Raw genomic sequence first — 19,721 nt, 5'->3', positions numbered from 1 at the left:
TTCCTCTGTCTAAATCACTGCTGTTTTCTCATAATACTTAAAAAACAAGCCCATTACAGAGCCGATGACATCATGACAATCAGACCGCATTCATTTTCTCCTGCAGACATTTTCCTACTAGATGAGTGGCCTCCTTGTTTAAATATGGAATTCGCTGATCATAAAATGGATTTTATCCAGACACAAAACATGCACAGATGAACTCATGGAAAGTGACCCTTGAAATTCACACTACCCTAAAGGCTTGAAAGAACTTTCTAGTTCACTAACTTCGGATGGGCCATGATGATGAAGCATAGGGTCCCATACAACGATCTGAAAATCACAAGGAACGTGCTACATGGTTCCTTGTTCTCTTAACCTCACCCCTTCCTAGGATTCGTGGGCAGTCCAGTTGGCCTCTCCTGGGGTCTTTTCTGAATCAGGGTCTTTCTGTTGAGCTAGCAATTCCACCTTTGTGTTTGCAGAGCATGCTGCCGGGCCTGCTGTTAGCTTTCATCCTGAAACTTGGACCCTGTGTGGGCCTCTCCCCAACATAAGAGCTAGCACCATAGGTCAAGGGACGTCATTCATCTCTATGTATGTATTAATCCTCACAGCTGCCTCCTTGTGGGCAGTCAGTTCTGACCGATTTTATTGTTTATACTTTTGACTACACTAAGACTGATCTGGTGTTCTATTGGCTTACTTATGGCAAACAGGGCTGATTGCCTACCTCCCAGCCATCACCATCCCTCCTCCCTTGGTATGGAGTCCTCCTTTCGTTTAGAGTATGTGCTTAGGATTACTTCCCTTAACATTCTGGCATAGGAAGCTAATGGGTGATAGGTCTAGCCAACCTTGGCAGCTACTTTCCTGGATTGGGGCCCATTCCCAGCCAGTAAGTTACTAGAGCTTTGGCAAAAGTGCTTTCTTGTACTATATCGCGACTCACAAGAGGAAACTTGTTATTAGGATATTGCATGGGGTATTTGGAGCTATTGCAGTCATCTTGCAGTAAAAAGAGGCTGGCTCTACTAAAGGCTTCTGAGGAATCTTGATGGCACACTGGGACAGAAGCCACCCTGCCCACAGACTTTTGGAATGAGAGACAATTCCTGATTGCATATAATACTACAGTCATCACTCTTAATAAGGACAGGAAGGGAGACTATAGAGTTGGCTCGGTGGTTAATATCATTTGCTCTTGCAGGGAACTTGGGTTCAATTCGAAGCACTCCTCCGCATGGGGGTTCACAACCCTCTGGTCCAGGGGACCCAGTAACTTCTCCTGACCTCTGTGGCACTAGGCACACACATGGTGTGCATACATATAAACAGGTAAAACACTCATACACATAAAATAAATATAAAATTATCAATTAATTCATTAATAACGAGGAGGAAGCAGAGGAGAGCCAAGCATCTTCTATCAGATAAAGTTAAGTGGAAATACATGTTAGAAGGAACCAAAGAATTTATCTTATGGTAGAGAAAACTTTATGTATGAATTTGGGGTTTAACTTATTATGTTGTATTACTTTGTGGGTGTGTGCATGTGTCCCCCCTTGCGTGTGTGTGTGTGTGTGTGTGTAGGCATACTTGCCACATTGTATGGGTGTATGGGTGGAGGTCAGGGAACAACCTGTGAGATTCTCGATTCTTTCCTTCCAGTTTGTAGGTTCCAGGGATTGAACAAAGGTCACAAGGCTTGGCAGTTGGCACCTTTGTCAGCTGAGCCATCTTGCCAGGCATGAACTTGGTTTTCAAGTTTATGGGAGGTTTTACTACTAGGATATCATGAAGGTATTTCCATGACTTCTGAAGTTCTAAGAGAGAAGGACATGGAAAGGAAACAGTACAAACGGGCTACAGTTAAAGGGGAACTTGCTCATAAGACTGATAAGATGAGCTGCCGGGGACGCTTCTGTCCTTTGGAAAAAGACAAGACGGGACCAGGGCGAGTCTCTGAAACATTTATTGATTCACTTACCTAAAAGGAATGCGTGTAAGTAGACAGTCACTGGCAGTTTGTAGTTTTATGGTTTGCTGGAGGACAGAGGTTCCCGAAGTTGAAGCAGAGGCTCAGCTCTAGACCTGTACAAGCACCATTAAGCTCTAGGCTTGACCTTGCAAAGCTGGAAATACCTGTTCAGCACTATCAGGCTGCAGCGGCAGCCTGGCATCCAGTGTATAATTTACGTTGAACACACACTGCTTTATCAGAGCTTGGCAATTAGTCACATGCCCAGAACAAGGGCATTGCATGAGAAATGTAGCCTCAGGGACGGTGGCTGATTATTTCCTGGGTGCTTATTAGCAAAGCTGATACTCGTTCCAACCCACTTTTCCCTGTTAGGACACAGAAGTAGTTGGGATTTAGTCAGTTCTTCTGCCCATGGCTACCACAGAGCAGCTCTGCTTGGGGCCACAGGCTCCTAGGTCTACAAGGCAAGTATTCAGATAACTCAAATAATGACTTTGCCAGTTGATTTACTAGCTGAAATTATGGAGCTGGATCATAATTGACCTGAAACAATAGCTATCCCCCCACCCATTACAACCAATTTATAGAAATCCTATTATTACCCAGCCTTTGCATTACCCCAGAAGTGAATGTAAATCTGATAAAAGCATATTAACAGCTTTTTAAAGGATTGGTTTGGCTGTGCCTGAACTGCTTTGTTTTACTGAGATGGTCACCAGGGATTTCTTTTTCGTCCAAAACTTACAGGGCAAATCTTAAAATGTAGATGCTGTATTGAATACTGTATTGAAAAGTAGCATACCATCACAGATCAACAAGCCTGTTCCTAGCCTCAGGTTTTTAACAGAACAGTCTCAGTTAACAGCCAGTTTTGGCAGCTGGGGCTCTGTCCCAGCCCCCTGCTTCCCTGATGACCTAGCATGTACCTTCCCACCCCTCTCTTTCTTTCCCCTTCTATTTCTTGAGACTGTTCTCAAACTCCCTATAAAGCAGAGGGTGACCTTGAACTTCTGACCCCCGTCTTCTTTGCTAGGAATACATGGGTGCCCACCATGCTGTTTTCATCTTCAGTTTGCAACTCCCTCTGCACCGCACCGGGGTCCTGAAAATGTCTCTGAGTTTGGACTGACCTCCCTAACGTCAGACGTGCTGCCTGGGACCCTGCTGCCTTCCCTTTGCCACTCCTCTGCCTCAGGCCGGTGCCTCCAGCAGCTGAGGGAATTCTGCAAGCTGCAATTAGACCTTGTTGTTTGGGCCCTCTTATTGTCCCTTCAGCCTGTGAGGACTGGGAACAAAATATACTCTTCCATTGGATACTGCTGTATCTGAATCGAGGGATTTCACAGCTATGAGTCTTGGTTTCCAATAAAATGAGGGTTAACACCATCAGTGACAGACATTTCAGAACATAATCTACCCTGTGTGTGTGTGTGTGTAGATAGATAGATAGATAGATAGATAGATAGATAGATAGACAGACAGACAGACAGATAGAACATCTCTTCTTATAACAATCGGGAACATGCAATGATTGTATCCATGCAGCAACAGCTAGCCTTTGTCCCCTGAACTCCAGTTATTTCCTTTAAAGGATGTAAAGGACCTTTTCAACCCTGGCAAAACAGTTAAAGTGGCTAAGACCCAAGTCATAGGGTACACAGGACAACTCCTTTTTCTTCTAGATGGACAGAGGCCAGACCACATGCCTGCAGGGACAGAGGAAGGTTTACAAGATAACATCTACATGGAACGTGCAGAGGTGTGCTCCCCTGTGCCAGGTTGCAATCACCCTGGTCCTGGGGCAAGGGCTCCTTTGTCTGGCTTTGAAAGAGAAGGCACAGCAGGTGAGAGGGAAGCCAAACACCCTATGGCCAGGCATTCTCAAAGCAGCAGCCCCGCAGCGGGGGCCAGGGAAAGAACAGTAGCATGCAGACTGTTGCAGTAACTAGTTAAGTTTCTGAGTTCAAAATAAAATCCTAGGTACAACTTTCTGCGGAGACTCCTGGAGGCCACTAGCTAACAGAGGCATGGGGGGACCCATCAGCAGCCCAGTGGCCACCTCTCTGAACTGCCATTTCCTTTCCGGAAAACAGGACACCACTACCTATTTAATTCTGTCTGGAGGCTACAAAGCAACCTTGTCTCGAGAACGGGAGGGTAGTGCATATTAATTGGATGATATTTGATTTGTCTCTCACTTCTTATCTGAAAGCAACCAAGGTCAAGGAAGAAACGCCTGACTCTATTTGCCTGCCACATGGCAGTCTAGTTTGCCTTTCCACAAGGCTGAATTATGGATTAGGAGCACTGAGAAAAGATGGTAGGATTGGTTCTATTTTTAAGGAACAGCTTAGCCACGGCTCAGTGCTTGCAGTGTGTGGAGCCGCTAAGCCATGCTATTATATAGAAATAGTATTAACTTTTATTTATGTAGGTGTTGGGTTTTTTTTTTTTTTTCCTTCAAAAACCTTCTAACTCATATTCTCTCCTGGTGCCATTTAGTGTCTGTCTCAGCCCCTGTTTCTCCCACACCTTTTAGAACAGCTGTTCTTTCTTTGCTGGATTTTAACACTCCGGCCCTGAAGGCAGCCCTAGGTTTTCAGGATCCAGGGTGTGTGACATTAGGGGATGTGCTGATTGCAGTCTCAGTGGCAGCCATTAAGCAAGCAAGCAAGACAGCCTGAGCTACCCAGGCAGTGGACAGAGGAGCCACAGATGCCCTGTTTGCATCTCCCCATGACCCTGGCCACCACAGGGTTTAGGAAAGACTCCCATTTTCCCAGAGCCTTTGCTATGGCCCGCCAACAAACCAGCCCCTCAATAATCTGATTGTATGCTTTCAAAATAATTCTCAGTAATGCCCCAAGAATGTCTGAACTGCTGTGTGAACTCACTGGTTTGCATATTTTTCTGCTTATTATTGAGAACTTGGGTGGACAAGGCCCATGACCTTGCTTTTCTGAGGGCCTCCGGGCGAGGCTCAAGGCGGTCTCTCAGGCTGGTGAACTTGTGGTGGCCTCCAGTCTTGTTCCGATCCTTAAGCTGAGCCCATACTGTCTCTTCCTGCTCCCTCTTCAGAGACAAGGTTAAAAAGAGGAAAGCTTTGAGTATAGATCATGTACCAGAGGATGACATGAGACTGCACCGTAGCCCTGAATTTTCATGAAGTGAGATTCTGGAAAGAGAAGGCGGGAGCAGAGATGGGGCTGCCTCCTATGCCCGATTTGCTCCACCTAGGTGCCTGGGGAAAGGCGCACACAGGTTTTAATTAGGGTGACCATTCAACAACCCTCCTTTGCTTCTAGCTTGTCATTCCTAAATCTCTGAAACATCCCAGGCCGACCAGACACAATAGGACCTGGCTTAATCCTTTCATGGAGATCTGAGAGAGAGAGAGAGAGAGAGAGAGAGAGAGAGAGAGAGAGAGAGAGAAGAAATTATGCCTTCGTTAAAAATGAGATTGATACTAGAAACTAAGCTTCTCAAAAATGTTCTGAATGGGCTTTACTTGCATGTTTTAAAATGTATGGATGCACAGACCCAGAAGAAACTGCCATTCCCTTTTGCTAGATGCAGTTGATTCTATAGAACCGTAAAGAAGACCCTTAGCAATCTTAGGAATGGGTCCTTTGACATTCCTCTTTCTAGGCCTCAGCTACATGCATGTATTCTGCGTGTCCAAGCATGTGTGAAAGTTGAAAGGACATTAGTGTTATAATCCTACAGCAAAGGATAAACAACCATTCTGGGCAGACAGGTTTAAAAATAATGCCCAGGGTATTTTTTTTTTTTGCTTAACTCATTCAGTCACTTTTGTATTTGTTGTTGTTGTTGCCTATGTGTCGCCTGCATGTACACATATTTGAGTGTATACATTCACATGTAGAAGCCACTGTAAGTGTCAGGTATCTTCCATCTTATTTTTGAGAGAGGATGTCTCACTGAACCTGGAGCTCACTGGCTGGGCTAGGCTGACTGGCCAGTGAGTATAGAGCTCTGTCCCTCTCCAACCCTCATTCCACTCTTTCAGCCCTGGAGCTTCAGATGGGTGTCACCATGCCTGGCTCTTATGCAACGCCAGCAAGGCGAATCCAAGTCCCCCTGCTTGCATACGAAGTACATACTTTGTCCTCTGAACCATCTCCCCAGCCCGTTCCTCACCTTAAAAAGGAAATATTTCCTAATTATTTTGAAAGCTGAGTCTTTTCTCTAAAAGTTTTTAATTCTATAAAAGATTTATAATCTCTAAGAATCTTGGCTTTCTTTCCTTACAAATCTCAGGAATAAATTTCTTCCACTTTGTTTGCTTTGTTTTGTTTTTCTTTTGGTTTGGTTGTTGGGTTTTTTTTTTGTTGTTTGTTTTGTTTTTTTTTTTTAATTTCTGTGCCCAATCAACCCATTTTGGTTCTTATTTTAATGATAACATTATTAAAAATTTTAGGTATTCTTCTTATCTTGCAAATTTGAAAGATCATTATTTTTAGTCCTTTACCTTTATATAATTGTAATCTTCTCTATTAATACTTTAATAGATATACTTGTGTTTGACTGAGAGTGGTTTATGTCATCTGGGGGCTTGATTCTTCTGTCTTATCTCCTGGATATTCCCCATTGGTGTCCTTGCTGCTCTGTAAGGCCTTAGGATCAGGCCATAGTTTTTCGATGATTTTATGGGATTTTTTTTTTTTTAAGTTTGGTTGGTTTTTGTTTTGATTTGTTTAGGGCAGGGTCTCTACATAATCCCAGCTGTCCTGGAATTCACTGTTATGACCAGGCTGCCTCAAACTCACAACAGAGACCCACCCACCTCTGCCTCTCAAGTGCTGGGATTAATGGCAGGGGCCACCACACCCTGCTGATTTGGGGAAAGTTTTAGTCATGACTGAGGTGGTTTTCTCAAGAGAGGACCACATTTGTTGTAGCAACTATAATTTGAAACCAACTCACTTTTTTTTTTTTTCTTTTAGCTTGAGGGTTTTTAGTCCTCACAGAGAGTTATAAATTTTGGGTCCAAAATCTCCTGTGTGGGTTTCTCTGTGGTTATACACGTTCAAGAGAAAAAGCTCCCAGCTTCTACTCAGTGCTGTAGTCAAAATACGTGAGTTTGCACACTATCTCTATCTGTGAGTGGGGGTGTAGCGAGGTCATCTGTACCCCGATATTACTGTCCTTTGGCGTCCTAGCCTTACATGTTCCTCTTTACTTAACCTTGGTTGGGATTTGGGCGTGGTCTCCTGTCTCTTTTACTAGTGTGCCCACCTGAAGGTGAGATCAGAGTCAGCCAGGGTCATGAAGAAAAGGCCAGGGGTCTCCCTATGCCTTCACGAAGAAAACAGCATTCAGAACCCCTTTCCCTTTCAAGATCCTGGGTTCATACTTTTGCTTCTGACCCTTTATCCATTCCTATCAACTCGATGACACGGTTAAAACCAACTTTTGGTATTGTATTCAGTTTTCAGTTGTTTGCATTGGAGGGTGGTCAGAGTGTGTGATTGATTATACTGAAGCAAACAGGAGTCCCAGCCTATCACTTTTTGTATTGTTTTGTATGTTTGCTGTATTTCATATTTAAAAGGATACTAACTTGAAAACAAAGAAACCTGGAAGGCCACAGACCCCCCCAACTACAACATCGTTAGACTGGGAAGGTGAGATTATGCTAAGTATTCCTATCCCCACCTCTCTGTGCTTTAAATAGAAAAACTTCCAAGTTGGTAACTGTCTTAGGTTTTCACTGCTGTGAACAGACACCATGACCAAGGCAACTCTTACAAGGATAACATTTAATTGGGGGCTTACAGGTTCAGAGGTTCAGTCCATTATCATCAAGGCAGCATCCAGGCAGACATGGGGCTGGAAGAGCTGAGAGTTCAGCATCTTTTGAAGGCCCCTAGGAGAAGACTCGCTTCTAGGCAGCTAGGACAAGGGTCTTAAAACCCATGCCCACAGTGGCACATCTACTCCAACAAGGCCACACCTACTCCAACAAGACCACACCTCCAAACAATGTCACTCCTGGACAAAGCATATTCAAACCACCACAGTAACCACACGAGTCTTTCTTATTGCTTCTTAAATAGTAGTTCACGGTGACTCAAGAAGCCTCTACTTACCCTTGGGCATCCACACTGGTTCTCACTCCCTCTCTTCTCATTCCCCCGCTTAAACAACAGTTTGTTTCCGTTTGAGTTGACAAGTCATTCTTACTTTAATAAAATAAATGTTGAGAAGAAGGAACCATATCCTCAAGGCAGCCCAGTAATGTGGTCAACACTTTATATTCTTAAATATAGGAAACCCACCATTCAAGCTTAAAAGAGAGACTGTGGTCTTACTTGGAACTTCTTCTGGAAAAGATGGAGACATGCTTCCCCTTTAACAAACAATGCAGAGTGGGGCAGAGACTACAGCTCAGTAGTAAAGCTCCTGTCCATCATGCATCAGGGATGAGACACTAGGATTTGGTACCAAGCGGCTGCGGTGGCGGCTGCAGCGGCAGTGGTGGTGGCAGTGGCAGCAGCAGCAGCAGTGTAGTAGCAATACAACCCAGTGAGTGACGTTTCAAGTAAAAAAAAAATCTGAGAAAAAGGAAACTTTAGTATCTGATTGCTAAAAAAGATATATTTTAAAACCCTGTTTCTGAGTTTAAGAACATAAAAACAACTGGAGTCTTTTGTAAGTAAGCAACTCAAGTTCATATCATGCTGAGTAAAGCTATGTAGTCTGCCGTGAATATGAAGGTTAGCCCGTGGCACCCAAGCCTCCCAGCAGAATCTCACAGGGACAGTATTTTGTCGCCTCCATTCACACTACTGGTGAACCTACCACACTCACAAAGAACTTCCAAGTGCTGCCTATGGGACAGACAGACACTGCCCCTCACTGCCTATGGGACAGACAGACACTGCCCCTCACTGTAACTCGCCAGTTACTGCTCCGCCCTTCCTCCCAGCAGCCTAATATTTCATGACAATAAATCATCTGTATCTGAATGGCTTCTCTATTCACAGGGTCTTATGTCCCTTTTCTAGTTTTTGCTAAACAGTGCTACATATGCATATATATGTTTGCATGTATATATGTATACATGCACACATATTTTTCTTTACACAATCAAATTCAGTATTCTGATGTAACAGTAACACGATGGTGGACTAGCTCAGAGAAAATTGCCTGTATACTTAACCTACGGTGTCATACAGTTTAACTGTGACACAAAGTCCCACCCACTTCAGAGAAGGGTTCCTTTTAAAAAGAATCTAAATTCCTACATTTTTAGCTTATATTTTAATAACTTTATATCATCATCATAATTATCACTATTATTTTTCTTACTCTTAAGTATAGGGATATCTTGTTATTAGAAAAAATATAGACACAAAAATCCCAAACATGCAAAACAAACAAGGGAGCAACTAGTTACATTACAAGATTATTATTTGCTTTACAAAATGGTACCAATTTAAATGAAGAGCACCCTGACAATATTTGAGATATAACTAGATTTGGAAAAATCAATTTACAACAGACTTTTCCATAATATATACAATACATATAGGGGTATATCCAGTTGAGCATAGCTTTATGAGTCTGGGGACATCCATTTAATCTGCTGCTGGGTCTTTTGGAGAGGTAAATTGGACACAGCACAAGGAAACCGGTGAAGGATTAACACAGCTGCAATTATGTGATTTTTTTTCCTCTAAAATTCTTGCCTTATGATTATTATTATCGAAGTCTGTGCTTCAAAAGCAGGAGGCATATCCATTTCTCTTCTTTGCTTTTCAGGCTTCCTCCCTCGTGCCAGCCAGCAGAGTGGCATATGGCATAACATGAATAGTCAACCTCCCACCAGCCTCGCTGCAGAACCAACAGTACATATTGAACCAAACCACACCTCATGTGAAAGACTCACAATTATCCTTTCCTCTCCGGTGTAGGAGAGTGGGAGGAGGTGGGGATGGAGGAGGGAGACTGCCTGATTGTTGGCAAGAGAGCTGAACGAAATGGAAGCGTCACCAGGAGGTGGGGGAGGTGGTCTTCTTATTCATTGGCTCTAATTCCCTTGCCAGACTCATGAAATGACAGTGCTGTAGGGCTTAGAAAAAAAATGGGGCAACTCTGGGGCAGTGGGCGGTGGAGAATGTATTAATGACAGCCTGCCTAGGCCGTTGAGTGGCAGATGAAGGATGCAGATAGACTCTCCCAACATTTAGCCAGCCCCGGTCCTAACAGAGATTCTAAATCTTTTGTTTCAATCACTCATCTTTTCTGAGCCCCGTTCCAAAATATGCAATATGTCATTTAAAAATACTTTAGTGGTTTTTTTTTTTTTTTTTTTTTTTGGTAAGAGGTGTCCACCACAGAAGCGTGAGAGGAGAACTTGGCATTTTCCCAGCGTGTTCAGGAATCCCAGCCTGTATTCTGACCATAATTAGCGTGCTGCCTTCAGAATGCAAGCCTTGGGGGAAGAAGACAGGGAGTAGGCTAGGTCCTCTGGCACCTCCCTGTTTTGCTGTCCTCCCTCATCACCCCTTCAGAGACACAGCCAGCCACTAGGCGTATTCTGGGCACCCCTAGAGGCACGAGAGAGGCGCTGCAAGCCAGGGGCTTCTGCTTGTTTGTCAAGTCCTAAGTTTACAGCTTTTGGAGTAGAAAAGGCTGGGTCTATTTTGCTTTTATGAGGTCAGTGGGAAATTAAAGTAATTAGGTTGGAGAAGGGACGAGGAAACCTGGCATGGGAAGACCTGGGTTTACTTCAGTTTAGTCATGTGACCTTGGGCCAGTCCCAATCTCCCTCTAAGGCAAAGTTTTCTCAGCTCAAGTGATCTAGAAAGTAAAGCAGACATGTGATGGCCTGAAAGGTATAATTGTGTATGAGTGTGTATGTCTGTGGCTCACAGACGGACTCTGAAAAGACAAAGTCAAGGAAAGATGGGTTAAAAACTACAGCGGCCTGAAGGCCCCAAAGTGAAAGTAAATCTCTGGAATGACCGGGAGGTCAGAGGAGAGAAAAGCTCTTGCCTGCTGATGCTATTATGTAGCAGATTATCCCAAAATGTAATGAAGGAAACCAAAACAAATATTTTGATATTTTAAAATGCTTTCGTGGGCAAGAATTCAGGAAGGACTTGGCTGCTGCATAGTCATACGGGTCTTCACATGGGTGCTGGTAGTTGTGGAGGAAGATCGCCACCATCAGAAGGTTCAAATGGGCCTTCGGACCATCCAAGTTGGGCTCTGAAGGGGGCCGGTGGAGTTGCGGTGGCTGGAAGGGTAGCTAGGTATGGACCAGAAGACCCTCCTAAACTTCTCCCTCTGGTCAGGCTTCTTATGTGCTGACCAAGCTCCTCCAGAGCAAGCATCTCCAAGAGAACTCAGAGGAAGCAGCATGACCTTCTCTGAACCAGCCTCCAGGTCACCGGGTGTCACGGGCGCCACACCTTAGTCCTCAGCAGCCCATCTTAACTGGAGAGGATATCAGAGAATGTGTGTGGGCCATGTTTTTTCTTAGTATCTCCGAGCTAAATGTCTTGATAATGTATATAATTTAATCAGCTTTCTGCGACAAGAGCCTCCCTGAATAATGTGCCTTGCTTCATTCTTAGGAAGCAAGTGTGCTTAAAGAATCATTGCACTTTTCAAGTAAATTATAAGGCTCGACACTGGAGTTAACTTTAACCTCCACAGCTGTTTGATGTAAATAAATTGCATCTCTCCTCAGCTCAGGGAAAAGGTAAAAGAACTGGAAAAATAAATAAATAAAAACAAGCGACTCCGATTTCCAGGCTCCCAGGAGCCATGGGCCCTCGTGACGTGGGGCTGTGTGCCATGCAACCCAGAGAAAGACATCAACTCTCCGTGAGTGCCTTGGGGCGGGGCCGCTGCCTGGACCCCAGGTCTCCTGACACTGCCAGCTGCTGGCAGGCACCCCCCTCGGGCGCTCTTCCGTGGCTCTAATTTCAGTGATTATTTGTTTCCAGCGTGTGCAGCCGCCATCAGACTGGTTTTCATTCCTGGGGATTAAGCAGTTTCTGAAGGTTGTTATCACTCTTTCAATGAAGCATATCTTCAAACACCTTCCTGGATAATTACCATGGCCCAGTGACTGGGGAATCACCAGAGTGATTTTAAACACACACACACACACACACACACACACACACACACACCCCTCAAGTGTGTCTCTCTGTGTTTGTTTTGTTTCTGCATTGTCAATGCCCAGCCATTCCTGAGAGACAAGGACAAAATAAGAAGACATGTGGTAGTGCTTAAATTATTCCCCCAAAGGGAAAGTGTCCAATATTAAATTATTCAGTCTTTCTACTATTCCAGGGTAGGAAGGAGGCATTGCAACCAAGAAAATCATACTTTACCCACAATGCCCAGAGGAGTCTGAATTATACTTCTAAATACAGTCAGCAATATTTCACTAGAAAAGATACTTTTAAAAATGACACCTGTAATGTTAACACTAAAAAAACCCAGTCCTTCTGTACCTTGTCCCCTAGCCTCCTCTGTCCTTACACACACACACACAGACATGCACAGTTTTCCTGGATCCCCAGATTCACTCTGTTTTCTTTCTTTTAAAAAGCAGTTTAAAGATGTATTTTATGCGTATAAGCGGTTCCCTGCATTTCGCTACTTGTGCCTGGTGCCTGTAGAGGTCAGAAGAGGGCATGAGATCCCTTGGAACTGCAGGTACCAATGGTTCTGAACAACCACGTGAGTGCTGAGAACTGAACTCAGGATTCAAGAGTTCAGAAGGGTCCCTGCAAGAGCGACTGATCCATCACTGCGGCTGGCTTCTACTTCTGGTTTCTTAGCACACAGGTGATTCTCTAAGGAGGTGTCCAAATATTTTCCAAAGGAAAAATCTGCAAGAGGTCTAACTGTGCCTTATCTGTTGAAATATTCTAAGAAGATATAGGTTTATCTGACAAGAGCCATAGAAAATGGAGGTGAGAAGAAACTCCATTTAGGCCATTTCTAGAGATTTCCTTTTGTCTCAGTTGATGACTGAAGGAGCCAGGTCTGGATTGGAGTCTGGCTTCTTCCAGTTTTAACTCAGTTTGGCCTGGACTTGTTATGTAAAGATCTGAGTTGAATGAGACAAACCCTGGGAACTATTTTAAATAGCACTCTAAGGATGGGTGGTTGCATTTACATGGCGTAATATTAGAATGATAGGAAAGTCTATGTGTCAAAACGTTGGTCCTTATCTACCTATTTATGGTTGTGGGTATGAGCATGGTTAGTTTCTTGTGTACTGATGCAAACTATATATATGTGTATATATAGAATACACACATGATGCAAACTATATATGTGTGTATATATAGAATACACACATGCCTATATTTTTCTCCTCTCTTTTCTAAGAAAGAACTTAGGAGACAAGGAATTGGCCATTTTGTCTAGGAGTAGTGTTCTAATTAAGTTGTTTCTGTGATAAAGACCATAACCAAACACAACTCTTGAGAAGGAAGAGGTTTATTTGGCTTACAGCTTACAATCCATCGTTGAGGGACAAGGCAGGAACATGGAGGCAGGAACTGAGGCAGAGATGGAGGTAGGAGGACAGGCAAACACTGTCTACTAGTTCACTCACCTTGCTTTATTGTACAAGCCAGGATCGTCTGCCCAGGAGTGTGATGGGTCCTCCACAATAATCATTCAATCAAGAAAGAGCCCCACAGACAGGCCTATGGGCTGATCTAATAGATGTAATTCTTCAACTGAAGTTCTAGTCTATCTTCTCAGTTGACTCTGGTTTGTGTTGAGTTGACAAATCTGTGCAAATGGAAATGACCCCGCAGAGCAAGCATAGTGGCTTGTAGCAGCATGGAAGTGTTGAAATGGCTTCTTGGTTACTGAGGTACCTGGCACATCCTCATTGGCTTTAATTCCTTGGTTACATCTATTCTCTGCCATCACTTCCTCCTTTAAAGCTGTGGTCGGCACCAGCAACATTCTAGATGATTCAGAGAACTCGCTCCCCGACCCCAACAACAAACAGCCCAGCAACAAGGGTGGTCCCAGTTCTCTTCAGATCTGACCATTATCTCATTGCTTTTTTCGGTAGGGGTGCTGATGATGGCCTGGATAAAGAACATGTGTCCCATGCCATAAGCCTCTCCCTAGCTTTTCTTAGTGTCGTACCTAATAGATAGAGAAAACAAGCACCTTCAAAAACAGAGTTACGCATCACCGAATGCGTGGGGTTTTCATAGAAACGCATCGCTAGATAATTCTGTTCTTCTGCAAACATTGCGTACGAAGACAAGTCTAGGTGGAATACCCTGTACACACCCAGGCTGAGTGATCTCTGCGTGGAGATGTGTGCTGGGGTGTGCACTGCAGCCTATTACTCTTAAGAGATGTGCTGGTGAGCAACCAACGTGACATTAAAACAAGCACAAAGGAAAATGGTGTTATCAGGCGCTGTGGTGACACACAAGATGTACGGGGCTGCCACCGTGGAACACAGCAGGGTGCTTTAACGATGAACTCTTTCTAGGGAGAAGGAACACACTCTAGAAAACAGTAACAGTACAGCAAATACTCAGGCAGTGACAGTTGTTGGTTGTTACTAGTATTGTGCGTTGTAGGCAGTTTCCTGTGTTATGTAACAGTAGAACAACCAGCAGGTAGGTTTGCTTAGGTCACCATTCCTGCAAAGGCCCTGTCCTAATGAATTGTTCAATGAGTCATGCTTTGTGCATGAAAAATTACAGCTGGCATCACTAAGGTGGTGTCACTTAAGTGATAGGTCCCTGTTGGCTTCATTATAATCTTATGGGACCACTGCTGTGCACGGATGTGGGCCACTGTTGAAGGAGACATCATTATGAGGTGAACAACTGTGTCTTACACTTTGACCATTGGAAGTCTCCAACAGTATAATTTAAATAACTTTCAGTGACTTCAGGGATGTGTGTGCAAGCTGATAATTGATGAAGGTATTGTGTGAGACCAGGCCAGATTCTCCCCAAAATGAAAGACATGTAAACTCATATTTTGGAGATGAACAAGAGAATACCCTGTGTTTTAAGCAAGTTGAAACACAATAACAATGCAATTTGCTGCTGTTTTGTGTAGTGTTCTACACCGGATGGATAAAAGATAAAACTAAATTGTGAATGACATACAGAATAAGCTATTGCACAAGTGTATATTATAACAATTGCTTCCCATTGTAGACTTTTCCCTAAAGTGCTGTAAGTTTGTGAAAATCAAATAAAATTTGATTAAATATTTAAAGCGACCCTTAAGGTGATTCATTTATTTTAATATTATATTTTAACTAGCTTTTTTATTAAAAAAGAAAATGCATGAACATTATAAGACTTTTAAGTGTAAAAATGCATACAGCAATTGTAACTGTAATTCCTGATACGTGGGAGGCTTCAAGTTCAAGGCTTGAACTCAATCCCCAGTAACCACAAACAAGCAATAAATGTGGGGAGAAAATGTCTCCTTACATCTAATCTTAGGTTGTCAGGCCCATTTCCAGTTCTTAGAGAGAGTAAAACGCCACAGAAATGCACCGTGGTCCTTACAGAACATCCTGCATATTGTAAGATGCAGGTGCCTGTTTTTCAAAACAAAGGGCCATGTGTAGAAATCCCACTCTTCACTTTGCTTAGTCCCAGGCAACACCTACATCATTCCTTGCCTTCTGCAGTGTTGCCTGACATCTCCCCGGAAGGAATGTAAGTTATGAGTTCTCCAGTCAGGACTTTTTTTTTTTTTTTTTTTTTTTTTTTTTTGCACCTATGATACTTAAAATTGTAAAACACTTTCTTGTGATCTGTCTTTATAAACTAACTTTGCCACACATGGGTTTTGGCCCGATGTCGCTGTCGCTATTTGGCACCTGCCCTGTGGTTTTCATCCACTGCACATTCTGCCCTTTTATCTCCTGGACCACAGAGATCACCAAAGGTCTCTCCCCTGGGCAGCCTCCAGCCTGCACGGAGGGCCTCTGTGGGTTCTGCTGCTCATTTGATCCTTTCTCATGGTCACCACCCTGAGCTGCCTGACCTCTGCGGTCTGCCTGCGGATCATCCTGCCTTTCGTTTCAGAGACTCCAGATGGGAGAAAAGACCCAGTCAGTCCCCATTCTCCAGCTCCCCCAGAAGTAGAAGTGTCATATTTTTAAACATCAAAGTGTTTCCTAAACTTGGATGTATACTATCATCTGAGAAACTCATTAAAAATAAAGATTCCTGGGCTTCCACCCAGAACTCCTGATGCTCAAGGGGTGCCTGGGAACCCGTCTCTGTGCTCAGTCTTAAGAGATGCTGACTTCAACCTGCCATGGACTGGCCCATCATCAGGGACCTTCTGGCTTACAGGAAGAGGATGTTTGTCTCTGAGTTATCCATCAGAGAATACCACCAACACTGTTAACGTGCTGAACAAAATTAAACTGAGTGGGATGGATTCCTTGCCAGATTAGGATTACAGCGTTTTTGAGAATACACGTGTGCCCGGATGAGCATCGGGGAGGCTGGAGCTCTGTTCTAAAGGGCAGCTCTCCTCAGCTCAGGGTGCGACAGATGGCTCCGTTGGACCGCAAGTTGGAGGTTGGGCTGGAAGGGCTGCATTTACTTGTCTGTACAGAGGCTTCAAATCCCAGCAATTTCTGTTTAGTTAAACTCATTTTGGAAAATCCTTTTGGCTCGTGTGGTCTCATGCTTTGAGTTCCATTTTTAAACACTGGGCTCATCCAAACCCACCAAAGCCGAGCCGACACAGCCAAAGAAGACGCTGCTGCGTTTCACACAGATATCTGCTGAGTCTGTAAAAATCTTTACAGATTTGTCCAAACTTCTTTGTTGAGAAACCAAACCAAAGCAAAACAAAACAAAAATCCCTAACCCCAGCGGGGGTGTTTGTAGGGTCCTGAGGTTTTAATCCAAAGTGATGGCAAAAGCGAGGGCCAGGCATGTGACTGACAAGCCGAAAGGTTTCATTAGGAAACCTGAAAGAAACCCACAGCTTAGTCTTAAAATATACTCCCAAGAGATGAACCAGGAAAAAAAAAATCCTCTTAGTTTTGGCTCTGGAAGCATAGACTGTGGAAACAGGTCCAAACCAAATGCTGTCAGGACTCGCTCATTTTAAATCCAAAGCTGAATTTTATTCCACTAGGGTGACAGTGTTTATTAACACTGTCTGTGGCAATTGGATTGTCTAGCAGAGTTCAGGGAAGCTGGAGGCCCTCTCTTGTTTGTGTTATGAACAGAACCAGACGGCTGTCCAATAAAATCAGAACCAACAACGTAAATGATGAGATTTTGTTTTACCATATTTCCCTTCCTCTGGGATGTGTAGACAACACTGTACAACATAAATTACATTTCCTGTCCTTTAATATAAAAGTTGACTCATTAAATGTCAGATCCTTTTCTGTACTGACTCTTATTATAGCAATACAAGTACAATCTGAAGAAATCTGCTGAGGGACCGGAGGGATGATTCGGTGGTTACAAGTACTGTCTGCTCTTCTAGAGGACCCAGGTTCAATTCCCAGCACCCACATGGAGGCTGACAACCATCTGTAACTCCAGTTCCAAAGGCTGCAACATACTATTCTGGCCTCTGCAGGTACTAGTCATTCATATGGTGCATATACACACGTACATGCAGGTAAAACAGCTATACATATAAAATGAAAATGAGAAAACATTCATTTTTTAAAATGTGGTATCTTCATATTATTGTTACTATTTAACAAATGACTTCCAAGTATAGAAAATAAAAAAAAAAAAACATTTTAGTTGTAGTTCTTAATTTTGTGGGTTGGGAATTCTGGCACAGGTCTGTTGAGTGATTCTTCTACTTCATATGATTGGCTGGGATTACCCATTAATATTCAATGGCCGGTTGATCCTGTCTTGAGTATTCAAAATGGCTGCACCCCATACCTGGTAGTTTGGGAAGATAACTGTGGAGCTGGCTCAGCATCTGTTGCCTGCATTCGTGGTCTCTCTACAATGTTCTCGTGAATCAGAACTTCCAGGCTTAAGTATGGACTGGAATTGGCATTCACCACTCCATTGATCAGGGAAGCCCTGATCCAGTTTCAAGAGGGAGAAACTGGCCTGAATCTCCCCCTATGGAAGAAATGTTAAAATGCCAAATCATTTCTGGCTACCCTTTTACTATCTCAATGTAAATGATGGGGTTCCCAGAGATTCCAATTTATTAAGTATGTAGCAGAATTAAGGACCTGAACTTGAGAAAATACCAACGGGTGCAGGGGGTCCTGATAGCAAGCTTTGAAAAATTCCACTCTACCGAGTGTGCTTCTAGTCAGCCAGCCAACACTGATGGGGCTGTCATGTGCTCGGGGTCCTGCTGGAACGCCAACAGAGGGGCAGAACCAGAGGAGGTTGTCAGCGCAGGCAGCTGAGGCAAGCATTTTGATGAGGAGAAATAGCCATCAGAGCCAATGATGTGCTCTGGTGGGGGTGTGGTCAAAGTGAAACACGGGGACAACATGCTCTTCAGGCTGTAGCAGTAGTGTTGGGAGTAAGGAAGGGGTGGGAGGCGTGATGAGTCTCAAGCACTTGTCCTGCTTGCTTGCTTGCTTGTATAATCTTTCTTTTTCCTCTCATGCTTTTAAAAGGATCATCTCCTTTAGGGTTCATTACTTGAGTGCATATGTTTGTATCTGTGCATGTATGTTTGTGGACAATAGTCTTAGCATGCATGTGGGAGTCAGAAGACAACTTCGTGCCGTGAATGCATTCCTTCCAGCCCTTGTATGGGTCCCAGAGACTGAGCTAGGTCACCAGACTTGCGTGGCAAGAACATTTACCTGTTAAGCCCTCTCTGGCCCTCCTTCAGTGTCTCAGTCAGCTTGAGTGCCATCACAAAAGACAGCTTATTTTCTCACAGTTCTTGAGGTTGGGAAGTCTAAGGTCAAGGTCGGCCAAAAGGATATCTATGGAAGGATTGTATTTGGCTTGTGGATGGCCAATTCCTTGCTGTGCCTTCATATGGCCTTTTCTTGGTGATTGCACAAAGAAATAGAGAGACAGATTCTTCCTTTCCTCTTCTTAGAAGAGCCCTAACCCCACAGGAAGTCCAACACTCATGACCTCCTCGAATGCTGAAGCTAATTCTCTCCCAAAGATCCTACCTCCAAATGCTAGTGCACTGTGGGAATTGGTGCATGAATTCGATGAGAGAGACACAAATGTTCAATCTGTAGCTCCTGGCCTCTCGTGTCTCTCCAGCCTGGCTTTCTGTTCAGTCCTTCTGGCCTGAGCTTCCCAGGTCTGATATACCATATCACTCAGGACATGACCAAAGCCAGGGAACCCAGTCACAATGAGGACTTTCAGCACCGGCACCTACCTCCCAGACTGCACGATTGCTTCGTCATGCTGTAGCCTTGGAAGCCACATAATCTGTAGACTCCAACCCCAAATCAGGGAATGTATGAGAGGAAAGGGTAAGCAAGTAATGGAAGAAAATAATGGGGGCAACTTAGGAACTGGGTCAAACTGTGAAAGAGTTTTTTCAGAGTCTACGACCCTCTGTTTGCTGAGAACAAAGCCAAAAATGGTGACCTGCCATGTAAACCGATGCACTGGCTGCAAGACAACAGTGGTTCAAAATCGTGGTCACCAAGCAGATTAGGCAGGACCTGAGTGGAATCTGGGAGGGTCCAGAGTCTTTCTATGAAGAGAAATAAGGGATGTGTAACCAACGGGTCAGGAAGCCTTGGTCAAGG

The sequence above is a fragment of the Arvicanthis niloticus genome, chromosome 19, assembly GCF_011762505.2.
Source record: "Arvicanthis niloticus isolate mArvNil1 chromosome 19, mArvNil1.pat.X, whole genome shotgun sequence".
NCBI classification, from domain to species: domain Eukaryota; kingdom Metazoa; phylum Chordata; class Mammalia; order Rodentia; family Muridae; genus Arvicanthis; species Arvicanthis niloticus.
The sequence above is the reverse complement of the archived record's forward strand: the minus strand, read 5'-3'. Positions refer to the sequence as shown.